Below are 14,655 nucleotides of genomic sequence, written 5' to 3'. Positions count from 1 at the left end.
GAGATAGCTCCAAAACAGGTGTAGGTGCCTATATGGTTTATTCTCAAGAACCAGTATTAATTCAGTACAGTCCAGGCACCCCCCAAATTGCAGAATGTAAAATTGTATTGGAAGTTTTTAAAAGATTTCATGATTCTTTGAATATAATTTTTGATTCTGCTTAAGTAGTTAATGCTCTGCGCTCACTTGAAATTGCAGGGCCAATTATGTCGACTAGTACTGTGGGTCAAATTCTTTTAGTATTACAAAAATTGTTTTGGGCCAGAAAAAATAAGGTTTTCATACAACATATCCGAGCTCATACTAAATTGCCTGGTCCCATGGCCAATAATAACATCCTGATGGATGCTAGTACTCGTAGAGAGTTTATTTTTCATGCTGCTCTGGTTGATCTCGCTAGAGAATTTCATCAAAAGTTTCATGTTCCTGTTTTCACTCTTCAACAAAAAATTAAAATCTCTAGAGCTGCAGCTCGTGATGTTGTATAAAGGTGAGAATTGTGTTCAGTTTCACCTCCTTCCTCATGTGTGAATTAACCCTAGTGGTCTGATCCCGCGAAAATTTTGACAGATGGATGTCACATACATATCTCAATTTAAAAATTTAAAATATGCTCATGTTTCTGTTGATACATGTTCCCGTATTATACATGCCCCTCTGATGACTGGTGAAAAGGCTCGTAATGCCATTAGTCATTGCTTACAGACATGGGCAGCCTGGGGAAAGCCTGATAGTCTCAATACAGACAACGGGCCTGCCTACACTGTAAACTCCTTTCACACATTTTGCCAGACAGTGCAGGTCAGTCATAGTACTAGATTGCCATACAATCCCCAAGGTCAAAGAATTGTGAAAAGAATAGATCGTACCTTAAAAGAGCTCTTTCAAAAACAAAAAGGGGAAATTGCCAATGGCAGAACACCAAGAGAACAGTTGTCTTTAGCTCTTTTTACTCTAAATTTCTTAATTTTAGATGTGCATGGCCGCTCTGCTGCAGATCGCCATGCTGCTACTAAACCTATGGCTAATGCAGACTTAAAGTGGAAGGATGTTTTAACTGGTGAATGGTGTGGCCCAGACTCGTAATTTTGAGATCTAGGGGCGCTGTTTGTGTTTTTCCACAGAATCAAGACAATCCAATATGAGTGCCTGAATATTTGACTTGCAAACTGCCTCCTGCTATTCGTGAAGATGAGACTACGAACCCTACCATTACTGGTGGAAATGGTAATCCAGGTTGATTCACTCACTCTGTGTGCCATTGCCAGATACTGGCCAGTACTTATCCCAATTCACAGCAATTCTACTGTTTTCCAACTTTTCCTGTACATCCTGTTTGCATGACGTTCCTTGTATAGCGCCAAATGTAGAATTGCCCCAACGGTATACTGCCACTAATAATTCTTTGTTACATACATTATGTTTCACTCTTAAAAATTCCTCCCAGCATTTTATATGGTTGTGAAGGACCACATTGGCCAATTGGTTAGATCCTATGAACAATAGTGCTGTGGGCACTGGAACCATCCTGGCTGCTTTGAGTCAAATTGCCCAAGTAGCTTCTTCAGGCAGTGAAAACACATCAATCAATAATTCTGCTAAGTTGAACATTACAACTTTGATCAGGATACATAATTGTAGTTTTTCATGTATTACTCTTTACAGGTTAACTTTTCTCAGTATTCTAACAGAACAAAGAAATCTCAAATTATCTAAAAGGAAACTGGTCCATGAAAGCAGAGCAATTATCAAGACAATTGCTGATACAGATTCCTGTCCTTAACAATACTAGAATGGAACCCATCACGTTTAGAGATTTCACATCATGGATTACCAATGCTCTCTTTTTTTTAAAGAATGGGCTAGCATTTTTGCCTGGGGAGCCATTGTCCTCTTGGGATGTGGAGTATGTCTATGGCTCTTTTGCGGTTTACAACGAGAACATGACAGACACAAAGCGATTGTTTACCAGGCTATGGTTGCCATTGAAATTGGTGCGTCTCCCAATATATGGCAGGCCTCTTTAAAAAATTAAGAGTTTGCCCTAGACTATATTTTGTCACTGTCATGTGAAGTCATTATATCCAGAGACGGACACCATTCCTCAGGTTCAGACCAACCTAAGACAGGGGCTTGGTGTCGATAGGGTTACACAAGGACAAGTAAGGCCGAGTCCTGGAGAAGAACGACCTAAGACAGAAACAATGACATATACTGATGTGACACCAAGATCTAGACAGTCATTTTTAGAAAACAAAAAAGAGGGAGATGTAGGGAGTGTCTAAAGATGGCTCCGACATCTTGTGGTTGTTAGTGATAAACACCTACAATGTGCATGTATTGACATTTCTCCGGCAGTTATCAGACTGGAGTGATATTCACGCTAATAAGGTATTTCATACTCCACCAATCCCCAGAGGACAAATTTACAACCACAGCCTTTCTTGTATTTAGGGGGAGTGCCTTTTTTCCCTCGGGGCCCCCCTCATCAAGAATGAGGTTTTCCTGAAATAAAGGCTGTTGAGAAGAATCCAACGGTGATGTGTCTTCCTTGCTGGTCGAGGTGGGCACTACACTAATAGAAGAAAAGATGGGGAAGAGTCTTCAACACATGGGCACTGGAGAAAGTTTCCTGAAAAAAAAAAAAACAAAAAAAAAAACATGACTTATGCTCTAAGATCAAGAATTGACAAATAGGACCTCATAAAATAGCAAAGTTCTGTAAGGCAAAATACATTGTCATTTAGACAAAACTGCAACCAACAGTTTGGGAAAACATTTTTACCAATCCTATATCTGATAGTGGGTAATATCCAAAATATACAAAGATCTTAAGAAGTTAGACTTTAGAAAGCAAAAACAGAATTAAAAATGGGGTACTGTGAGTTACAAAACATTCTCAGATGCAGGTTATCAAATGGCCAAAAAACACATAAATAAATGTTCAACATCCTTAGTAATCAGGGAAATTCAAATCAAAACAAATCTGAGCGTCTACCTCACACCAATGAGAATGGCTAAGATATAAATCTCAGGTGACAGAAGATGCTGGTGAGGATGTGGAGAATGAGGAACACTCCTCCATTGTTGGTGAGATTTCAGACTTGTACAACCCTTCGGAAAATCACACTGAAGTTTCCTCAGAATATTGGACATTCCATGAATGAGGACGCAGCTACAACTATCCTGAGCATATACCCAAAATATTGTCCAACATACAACCGAGAAATGTATTTGTCTGTATTCATAGCAGCCATATTTAAAATAGTTAGAAGCATGAAAGAACCCAGATGCCCTTCAACAGAAGAATGGATACAGAAATGTGGTACATCTACAAAATGGAATATTACTCAGCTGTAAAAACAATGACTTCATGAAATTCTAGTCATATAAAAGGAACTAGAAAATATCATCCTGAGTGAGGTTACTCAATCACAGAAAAACACACTTGATATGCATTCATTGATAAACAGATATTAGCCAAAAAGCTTGAAATACCCATCATGCCATACACAGACCACATGAAGCTGAAGAAGGATGACCAAAATGCAGATGCTTCACTCCTTCTTTAAAAGGGGAACCAAAATACCCGTGACAGGGGATAAGGAGGCAAAGTTCATAACAGTGACTGAAGGACCTGCCATTCAGAGCCTGACTCACATGTAGCCCATATATGTACAGACACCAAAACTAGTTAAGATGGATGAAGTTAAGAAGTGCAGGCTGACAATGACTGGATATTGATCCCTCCTGAGAGACACAGCCAGAATATGTCAAATACAGAGGAAAATGGAAACAGCAAACCACTGAACCAAGAACCAGAACCCGGTTGGAGGAATTAGAGAAAGGATTGAAAGAGCTGAAGTGATTTGCAACCCCATAATAATAACATTGCCAACCAACCAGAGATACCAGGACCAAACCACAAGAGAAAGACTATACATAGACAGACCCATGGCTCCAACTACATATGTAGCAAAGGATGGCCTTGCTGGGAAAAATGTAATGAGAAACTCTTGTTTCTACCAAGGTAGGACCCCCAGTGTTGGGGAAAATGGGGAAGTGTGGGGAGGCCATGGGTGGGAATGTGAACTCCCTTACAGAAGAGTAGGGGGAAGGGTTAAGGGGCTTATGGACTGAAAACATGGACAGGGAATAACATTTGAAATGTAAACATGAAATCTCCAACAATGAGAGAGAGAGAGAGAGAGAGAGAGAGAGAGAGAGAGAGAGAGAGAGAGAGAGAGAGAGGGAGGAAGAAGACGAAGAAGAAGAAGAAGAAGATGAAGAAGAAGAAGAAGAAGAAGAAGAAGAAGAAGAAGAAGAAGAAGAAGAAGAAGAAGAAGAAGAAGAAGAAGAAGAATTTGAAACAGAAATAGAACTAAAGTTCCATTCTTCTCCATTCCCTCTCTTCGTCAGCTGTTGTTTAGGCAGTAGTTTTAGTGAGATGATATAAGTGTAATTTCTGGTGTTACATTGAGACACCATCTCATAGAAAACTTTAGTCTCTTACAATCTTCATGCTCCCTCTTCGGTAATGTTCCTCAGCCTTGAATCATGTGACATTTTGTAGATAGAGTCATTGAGACTGGGCTTGAAATTACTATCCTGCATTTTTTATGGCTGGGATTTTTACTGTGATGTTTGTTCCAGAGACTGTAATTAATTCTGTATATAAGGACACATGGCTTTGATTGTTGTTAGGTATGATACTGGCTTAAGTAAGTAAGGGGCTGTACATTCACCTTTGCACCCACAGCTTCAATAGTCTTATATACATGGCTACATTTCTACTACAAACGATTTTCATTGAACAGGACTTAAACCAAGTTAGAGAGCTGTTGGCTATCACCAAGCTATTTACGCCATTGCACTGCCCTTATGGTTATACTGCATGTTTATCATTGTGTTTTACAGGCATGATGTGAACAATCATTTGAAACGGACAAGACTGATGATTGTAATAACAGGTTATACTAGAAATTTGACCTGTGCCTGGCACATCTTCCAGTATAAGAATATTGATTTTCTGATAGGTAGGGGGATGTAAAAGTTAAATTTTGTTTAACAAAAAAGAGGAAATTAAAATTTTCCTCCTATAGCATGTTTAATTAACTGAAGCAAAATAAAATCTATTTACTTGATGTTGGGGAAATATCATTTAAAATATAATTCTAACTCTTTTTTTTAATCTATTAGCCATTTCTGAGTTTTTTGCCTTTTTTTGTAGACTGTCACATTTTAAAAACAATTGTCAAAGTTTCCACTCCTTGGTTAGATTCTAAGAATGAGAATTGGCACATCTCCCTGGAGTAGGTCAGGCATTGCTCTCCTTTTGGGTATTTAGGCTTTCTTTGTGGGAGAGTCATGGGGATTGTAGTGTCAGAAGAGGCTCAACTCTTCTTTTGAGAATTTTTTTTAACTTGAGTATTTCTTATATACATTTCGAGTGTTATTCCCTTTCCCAATTTCTGGGCAAACATTCCCCTCCCCCCTCTCCTTCCTTATGGGTGTTCCCCTCTCAACCATCCCCCCATTGCCGCCCTCCCAACAACAGTCTAGTTCACTGGGGGTTCAGTCTTAGCAGGACCCACGGCTTCCCCTTCAACTGGTGCTCTCACTAGGATATTCATTGCTACCTATGAGGTCAGAGTCCAGTGTCAGTCCATGTATAGTCTTTAGGTAGTGGCTTTGTCCCTGGAAGCTCTAGTTGCTTGGCATTGTTGTACATATGGGGTCTCAAGCCCCTTCAAGCTCTTCCAGTTCTTTCTCTGATTCCTTCAACGGGTGTCCTATTCTCAGTTCAGTGGTTTGCTGCTGGCATTCACCTCTGTATTTGCTGAATTCTGGCTGTGTCTCTCAGGAGCGATCTACATCCGGCTCCTGTCTGTCTGCACTTCTTTGCTTCATACTCTAATTGGGTGGCTGTATATGTATGGGCCACATGAGGAGCAGGCTCTGAATGGGTGTACCTTCAGTCTCTGTTTTAATCTTTGCCTCTCTCTTCCCTACCAATGGTATTCTTTTTCCCCTTTTAAAGAAGGAGTGAAGCATTCACATTTTGACCATCCGTCTTGAGTTTCATTTGTTCTAGGCATCTAGGGTAATTCAAGCATTTGGGCTAAAGCCACTTATCAATGAGTGCATACCATGTATGTCTTTCTGTGATTGGGTTAGCTCACCCAGGATGATATTTTCCAGTTCCAACCATTTGCCTACGAATTTCATAAAGTCGTTGTTTTTGATAGCTGAGTAATATTCCATTGTGTAGATGTACCACATTTTCTGTATCCATTCCTCTGTTGAAGGGCATCTGGGCTCTTTCCAGCTTCTGGCTATTATAAATAAGGCTGCGATGAACATAATAGAGCATGTGTCTTTTTTATATGTTGGGGCATTTTTTGGTTATATGCCCAAGAGAGGTATAGATGGATCCTTAGGCAGTTCAATGTCCAATTTTCTGAGGAACCTCCAGACTGATTTCCAGAATGGTTGTACCAGTCTGCAATTCCACCAACAATGGAGGAGTGTTCCTCTTTCTCCACATCCTCGCCAGCATCTGCTGTCACCTGAGTTTTGAACTTGGTCATTCTCACTGGTGTGAGGTGAAATCTCAGGGTTGTTTTCATTTGCATTTCCCTTATGACTAAAGATGTTGAACATTTCTTTAGGTGTTTCTCAGCCATTCGGCATTCCTCAGCAGTTAATTGTTTGTTTAGCTCTGAACCCCATTTTTTAATAGGGTTATTTGTCTCCCTGCAGTCTAACTTCTTGAGTTCTTTGTATATTTTGGATATATCTGTTGGATATAATTGGGCCATTATCTGTTGTAGGATTGGTAAAGATCTTTTCCCAAACTGTTGGTTGCCGTTTTGGCCTAACAACAGTGTCCTTTGCCTTACAGAAGCTTTGCAGTTTTATGAGATCCCATTTGTCGATTCTTGATCTTAGAGCATAAGCCATTGGTGTTATGTTCAGGAAATTTTTTCCAGTGCCCATGTGTTCCAGATGCTTCCCTAGTTTTCTTCTACTAGTTTGAGTGTGTCTGGTTTGATGTGGAGGTCCTTGATCCACTTGGACTTAATCTTTGTACAGGGTGATAAGCATGGATCGATCTGCATTCTTCTATATGTGGATCTCCAGTTGAACGAGCACCATTTGCTGAAAATGCTATCTTTTTTTCCATTGGATGGTTTTGGCTCATTTGTCAAAAATCAAGTGACCATAGGTGTGTGGGTTCATTTCTGGGTCTTCAATTATATTCCATTGGTCTATCTGAATATCTCTGTACCAATACCATGCAGTTTTTAATCACTATTGCTTTGTAATACTGCTTGATATCAGGGATAGTGATTCTCCCTGAAGTCCTTTTATTGTTGAGGATAGTTTTAGCTATCCTGGGTTTTTTGTTATTCCAGATGAATTTTCAAATTGTTCTGTCTAACTCTTTGAAGAATTGGATTGGTATTTTGATGGGGATTGCAATGAATCTGTAGATCGCTTTTGGTAAAATGGTCATTTTTACTATATTAATCCCGCCAATCCATGAGCATGGGAGATCTTTCCATCTTCTGAGGTCTTCTTCAATTTCTTTCCTCAGTGTCTTGAAGTTCTTATTGTACAGATCTTTTACTTGCTTGGTTAAAGTCACACCGAGGTACTTTATATTATTTGGGTCTATTATGAAGTGTGTTGTTTCCCTAATTTCTTTCTCGGCTTGTTTCTCTTTTGTGCAGAGGAAGGCTACTGATTTACTTGAGTTAATTTTATACCCAGCCACTTTGCTGAAGTTGTATATCAGCTTTAGTAGTTGTCTGGTGGAACTTTTGTGATCACTTAAATATACTATCATATCATCTGCAAATAGTGATATTTTGACTTCTTCTTTTTGGATCGGAATCCCCTTGACCTCCTTTTGTTGTCTGAACGCTCTGGCTAGAATTTCAAGAACTATATTGAATAAGTAGGGAGAGAGGGGCAGCCTTGTCTAGTCCCTGATTTTAGTGGGATTGTTTCAAGTTTCTCTCCATTTAGTTTAATATTAGCAACTGGTTTGCTGTATATGGCTTTTACTATGTTTAGGTATGGGCTTTGAATTCCTATTCTTTCTAGGACTTTATATCATGAAGGGGTTTTGAATTTTATCAAATGCTTTCTCAGCATGTAACGAAATGATCATGTTGTTTTGTTCTTTCAGTTTGTTTATATAATTGATCACATTGATGGTTTTTCGTATATTAAACCATCCCTGCAAACCTGGGATGAAGCCTACTTGATCATGGTGGACGATTGTTTTGATGTGCTCTCGGATTCGCTTTGCCAGATATTTATTGAGTTTTTTAGCGTTGATATTCATAAGGGAAATTGGTCTGAAGTTCTCTCTTTGTTGGGTCTTTGTGTGGTTTAGGTATAAGAGTAATTGTGGCTTCGTAGAAGGAATTCGGTAGGGCTCCATCTGTTTCAATTTTGTGGAACAGTTTGGATAATATTGGTATGAGGTCTTCTATGAAGGTTTGATAGAATTCTGCACTAAACCCGTCTGGACCTGGGCTCTTTTTTGTTGGGAGACCTTTAATGACTGCTTCTATTTCCTTAGGAGTTATGGGGTTGTTTAACTGGTTTATCTGTTCCTGATTTAACTTCATTACCTGGATTCTGTCTAGGAAATGTCCATTTCCTGTAGATTTTCAAGTTTTGTTGAATATAGGCTTTTATAGTAAGATCTGATGATTTTTTGAATTTCCTCTGAATCTGTTGTTATGTCTTGCTTTTAATTTCTGATTTTGTTAATTTGGACGCACTCTCTGTGTCCTCTCATTAGTCTGGTTAAGGGTTTATCTATCTTGTTGATTTTCTCAAGGAACCAACTTTTGGTTCTGTTGATTCTTTCTATGGTCCTTTTTGTTTCTACTTGGTTGATTAAAGCTCTGAGTTTGATTATTTCCTGCCTTCTACTCCTCCTGGGTGTATTTGCTTCTTTTTGTTCTAGAACTTTTAGGTGTGCTGTCAAGCTGCTGACATATGCTCTTTCCTGTTTCTTTCTGCAGTAACTCAGCGCTATGAGTTTTCCTCTTAGCACAGCTTTCATTGTGTCCCATAAGTTGGGGAATGTTGTACCTTCATTTTCATTAAATTCTAAAGAGTCTTTAATTTCTTTCTTTATTTCTTCCTTGACCAGGTTATCATTGAGTAGAGCATTGTTAAATTTCCACGTATATGTGGGCATTCTTCCCTTATTGTTATTGAATAACATTGGCCGTGGTGGTCCGATAGCACGCATGGGATAATTTCTATCTTTCTGTACATGTTGAGGCCCGTTTTTTGACCAATTATATGGTCAATTTTAGAGAAAGTACCATGAGGAGCTGAGAAGAAGGTATATCCTTTTCCTTTAGGATAGAATGTTCTATAAATATATGTTAAGTCTATTTGGCTCATGACTTCTCTTAGTCTGTCTACGTCTCTGTTTAATTTCTGTTTCCATGATCTGTCCATTGATGAGAGTGGGGTGTTGAAATCTCCTACTATTATTGTGTGAGATGCAATGTGTGTTTCGAGCTTTAGTAAGATTTATTTTACATATGTATTGCCCTTATATTTGGGGCATAGATATATAAGATTGAGGGTTCATTTGGTGGTTTTTCCTTTGATGAATATGAAGTGTCCTTCCTTATCTTTTTTGATGACTTTTAGTTGAAAATTGATTTTATCTGATATTAGAAAGGCTACTCCAGCTTGCTTCTTCTGACCATTTGCTTGGAAAGTTGTTTTTCAGCCTTTCACTCTGAGGTAGTGTCTGTCTTTCTCTCTGAGGTGTGTTTCCTGTAGGCAGCAGAATGCAGGGTCCTCGTTGTGTATCCAGTTTGTTAATCTATGTCTTTTTATTGGGAAGTTGAGGCCATTGATGTTGAGAGATATTAAGGAATAGTGATTATTGCTTCCTGTTTTATTCATATTTGGATGTGAGGTTATGTTTGTGTGCTTTCATTCTCTTTGTTTTGTTGCCAAGACGATTAGTTTCTTGCTTCTTCTAGAGTATAGCTTGCCTCCTTATGTTGGGTTTTACCATTTATTTTCCTTTGTAGTGCTGGATTTGTAGAATGATATTGTGTAAATTGGTTTTGTCATGGAATATCTTGGTTTCTCTATCTATGTTAATTGATAGTTTTGCAGGATACAGTAACCTGGGCTGGCATTTGTGTTCTCTTAGGGTCTGTATGACATCAGTCCAGGATCGTCTGGCCTTCATGGTTTCTGGCGAAAAGTCTGGTGTGATTCTGATAGGTCTGCCTTTATATGTTACTTCAGCTTTTTCTCTTACTGCTTTTAATATTCTTTTTTTTTGCTTTTGGTGTTTTGACTATTATGTGAAGGGAGGTGTTCCTTTTCTGGTCCAATCTATTTGGAGTTCTGTAGGCTTCTTGTATGCCTTTGGTTATCTCTTTTTTTAGCTTAGGGAAGTTTTCTTCTATGATTTTGTTGAAGATATTTACTGGTCCTTTGAACTGGGAGTCTTCCCTCTCTTCTATACCTATTATCCTTATGTTTCATCTTCACATTGAGTCCTGGATTTCCTGTATGTTTTGAACCAGTAGCTTTTTCTGCTTTACGTTATCTTTGACAGTTGAGTCAATGATTTCTATGGAATCTTCTGCTCTTGAGATTCTCTCTTCCATCTTTTGTATTCTGTTGGTGAAGCTTGTATCTACAGCTCCTTGTCTCTTCTTTTTGTTTTCTATATCCAGGGTTGTTTCCATGTGTTCTTTCTTGATTGCTTCTATTTCCATTTTTTAATTCCTTCAACTGTTTGATTGTGTTTTCCTGGAATTCTTTCAGGGATTTTTGTGTCTCCTCTCTATGGGCTTCTACTTGTTCTCTAAAGGAGTTCTTCATGTCTTTCTTGAAGTCCTCCAACATAATGATCAAATATGATTTTGAAACTAGATCTTGCTTTTCTGGTGTGTTTGGATATTCCATATTTGTTTTGATGGGAGAATTGGGCTCCGCTGTTGCCATGTAGTCTTGGTTTCTGTTGCTTGGGTTCCTGCGCTTGCCTCTCGGCATCAGATTATCTCTAGTGTTACTTTGTTCTGCTATTTCTGACAGTGGCTAGACTGCCCTACAAGCCTGTGTGTCAGGAGTGCTGTAGACCTGTTTCCCTGTTTTCTTTCAGCCTGTTATGGGGACAGAGTGTTCTGCTTTCGGGCGTGTAGTTTTTCCTCTCTACAGGTCTTTAGCTGTTCCAGTGGGCCTGTGTCTTGAGTTCACCAGGCAGGTCTCTTGCAGTAGAGAAGTTGGTTTTACCTGTGGTCCCGAGGCTCAAGTTTGCTCTCGGTGTGCTGCCCACAAGCTTTCTAGGGCGACAGCAACCAGGAAGATCTGTGCCGCCGTTTCTGGGAGCTTCAGTGCACCAGGGTTCCAGATGGCATTTGGTGTTTTCCTCTGGCGTCTGAGATGTGTGTGCAAAGTGCAGTCTCTTCTGGTTTCCCAGGCGTGTCTGCCTCTCTGAAGGTTTAACTCTCCCTCCCACAGGACTTGGGTGCAGAGAACTGTTTATCTGGTCTGTTTCCTTCTAACTCCTTTTAAATGATTAAAAGTCACAGATAGTTGGTAGCTGTCATAGTGTGTAATGATTGTGACGATGATATATTCTCTGTTTTATGCAAATGCATAGTAATAATGAAAAAAATTATGTACCAAGTTTCATGCTTTAGGTATCTAATTGCATGTATTCAATTGTATCTAAGATAATATCATATTAGCTAGGTATCAAATGCATAATAATTATGATTAAATTATTAATTATATATTAAAATAAGCATACTAGAGTTACCAAGTGGAAATGGAAAATAAAATAAATTAGAGTAAACAAAATATATTTATTAAAATCCAAATGATGAAAACATTGTATATATACAAGCACCCTGGAGGTATATGTCACCTTAAAGTTTTATAGTGTGTTCTAGAGAGGTGGCCGAGCAGATAAATTTTCATGCCATGAAAAACCAAGAATCTAAATTTGATACCCACACATATATGTTTTGAAGATTTTCATATTTACTACATGACCTGAGCACATAAAAGCTTAAACAGAATATTAGTAATGAGACTAATAAGAACAATAATAATAAGAAAAAGAAAAAAAAACAAAACCCTATGAATATTTTAATACAATAATTTATTGTATTGGCCTTAAAAAAGGAAATTCAACACATTTTCTTAGTAGATTAACTCTTCAAAGAAAAACTAGAAGTCTTTTACTTCATTCTATATGAAATAAAAACACATGAGATGGATTGTGTAAAGGAAGAGAGAACAGCAAACTGTAAAATTAATATAGTCATTGCAGAGGAAAGAAAAAGATACTGAACCAAGGTTATATAAGTAAAAATTTGAAAGATTTACTGCATAATATTGACATATTTAATCTAAAACATCTTAAAAGATAAAGGAAAGAAAACTGGAAAAAAATGCCTGAATGTAGTCTCAGCACCGAGAAGGAGGCAAGATGTCTCAAATACAAAGATACACTGAAATACATGAGAAAATGATAAATAGGTTGATTTTATTATGGAATAAGTATTGTAGTATTGCCTTAGTGGTTAAGAGCACTTATTACTCTTTAGAGCAAACTTGTTAAGTTTACAACACCCATGAAGACACTTGCAACCAGCTGTAAAAGCATCTCCAGGGGATCTGATAACTGATCTCCCCAAGTGCCTGTGTTCATGTGCACAAATCTATACATAGACATTCACACATAACAGATCATTAAAATAAAAGATTCCTAAATATATTTTCTGCACAAATAATAAATAGTAAGCATACGACATATGAAAACACAATTGATGCAATGTAGTAAGAATGGAAAAAATCGCAAATAGTATGAAGAGTAAATTAAGGATTAATGCTTACACAGTTCAGTAAGCGAAAACGCTAAACTTCACAATTGAATTGCAATGTAGATGATAAAAAGAAACTAGCATTTGAATTTATGAGTGAAACTATTTTAAAAATTATTTTATTTATTTACATTCCTGCCATTGTGCTATGTCCTTCCCACAGTTCCTCATCCCATTCCACCTCTTCCTCCCCTGACACGAGGAGGATTCTCCCCAGATCCTGCCAGGCACCATAATCCCTGTGGCCTCAAGTTTCTCAAGGATTACGCCAGACCAAGCAGTCCTCTGCTATACATGTGTCACGGCCTCCGATCACCTTAGGTGCCCTGCCTGTTTGGTGGATCAGTGTCTGGGAGATCTCAGCGATTCAGATTAGTTGTGACTGCTTGTCTTCCTATAGAGGATGCCCTCCTCTTCAACATGTTCAACCCTTCCACTAATTAAAGAACTGACAGAAGTTAGAGATTGATACCTTTTTAAAATATATGTACCATTTAACTTTGAATGGTATAGTATGGTTTCTCATATAAAATTGATGGCAATATATATTTATTAGAGTCTTCTGAAATGGAAAGTTGGCAGTATTTATACAAGTATTACATTACTTAACAGTCTTGACATCATTCCAACAATGTGTTTTGTAATTTATACAAAATATAATGTAAATAATCACCATTGAGTAGAGTGCCTGAGTCAGTGTACTTTCTGTAGCGAACTTTAGTTAATGAAAATGAAAATGATCTGAATGGCACAATTAGATTATTATTTAAACAAATGAGTATACTACCATTAATTAAATGCATGATATTCCATGAAGAAATTCCCCATGCACATGTATTCAAGATATATTGTTAATTGAAAAACAAATGACAGAATAATGCATTATTTAATGAAACTTGAAAAACAGAATATTTACATATATTCTATAATTTTGTCAATATTGAGTAAACCTGATAAAAGAGCAGGGGATGCAGGAGACAGAACACTGGCAGTTCTAGGGTAATTTGAGCTACACAATGAGACACAATTTTTAAAACAAATAGAGCAGATTTGAAAGAATATCTCCCAAATTTTCTTTGTGGTTACATTTAGAAGTTTTAAGAAAGGAAGTTATTCTTTGACAATTCCATACATGCACAAAACATGAATGTAAGCCCTCTATACTCTCAACCTCATCCTCCCCAACCAACATAATCTCTTTGGACTAAATCCTGATAGCACGTGAATATCTTTATATTTTCCTTCATGAACCCCTGGATATAACTTGAGCCTTTTTGGTGAACAAGGGCATGAAGCTAAACATTTAACCCCTAGTAAGACACCAGTGGCTACATCATCTTTTATTTTCCAGCACTGCCCTTAGTAACTTTGAATAGGCAGGGTCAACATAATTTAGGGTCTGTTCAGATAGATGTAATTATTGCGAATTCCTGAGTGTCACAACTGAATATTGCTCAGAAGACAACACCTCACAGAACTCGTTACCTGTTAATTAGCCCTTTAAAGAAGCCAAGCCCTGAACATCACCTTATCTCTCAACCAGAAATTATCTCCAATGGGTAATAATTTGAAATGAAAGCATACTTTTCTCCAAGGGACTCTCACTGGGTACACAATTCAATTTTAAGGGTAGACTGCATAAAAAGCACTAAGGGAACTCAAAATTATCTTTGGAGAATCGTTGTCTCATAATCCACCAGGACATTTCCTTCACAATTTCTTTTACCTTATTTTAATTTGTTTAATTATCTAT

General features: G+C 37.8%; 1 long non-coding RNA gene across 1 annotated transcript in view; it reads right to left on the bottom strand.

Annotated features, from left to right (window-relative positions):
- Positions 1-2,425: 2,425 nt before the first annotated feature.
- The window catches only part of LOC134484264 (uncharacterized), a 31,096-nt gene continuing 18,866 nt past the window's right edge, over positions 2,426-14,655 (bottom strand). The window contains exon 2 of the long non-coding RNA XR_010061679.1: positions 2,426-2,632. This is a non-coding gene — a long non-coding RNA (uncharacterized LOC134484264). The remainder of the gene's footprint in view (positions 2,633-14,655) is intronic.

The sequence above is a fragment of the Rattus norvegicus genome, chromosome Y (genome assembly GCF_036323735.1).
Source record: "Rattus norvegicus strain BN/NHsdMcwi chromosome Y, GRCr8, whole genome shotgun sequence".
Taxonomy (NCBI): domain Eukaryota; kingdom Metazoa; phylum Chordata; class Mammalia; order Rodentia; family Muridae; genus Rattus; species Rattus norvegicus.
This window is presented reverse-complemented; position numbering and strand designations above follow the sequence as displayed.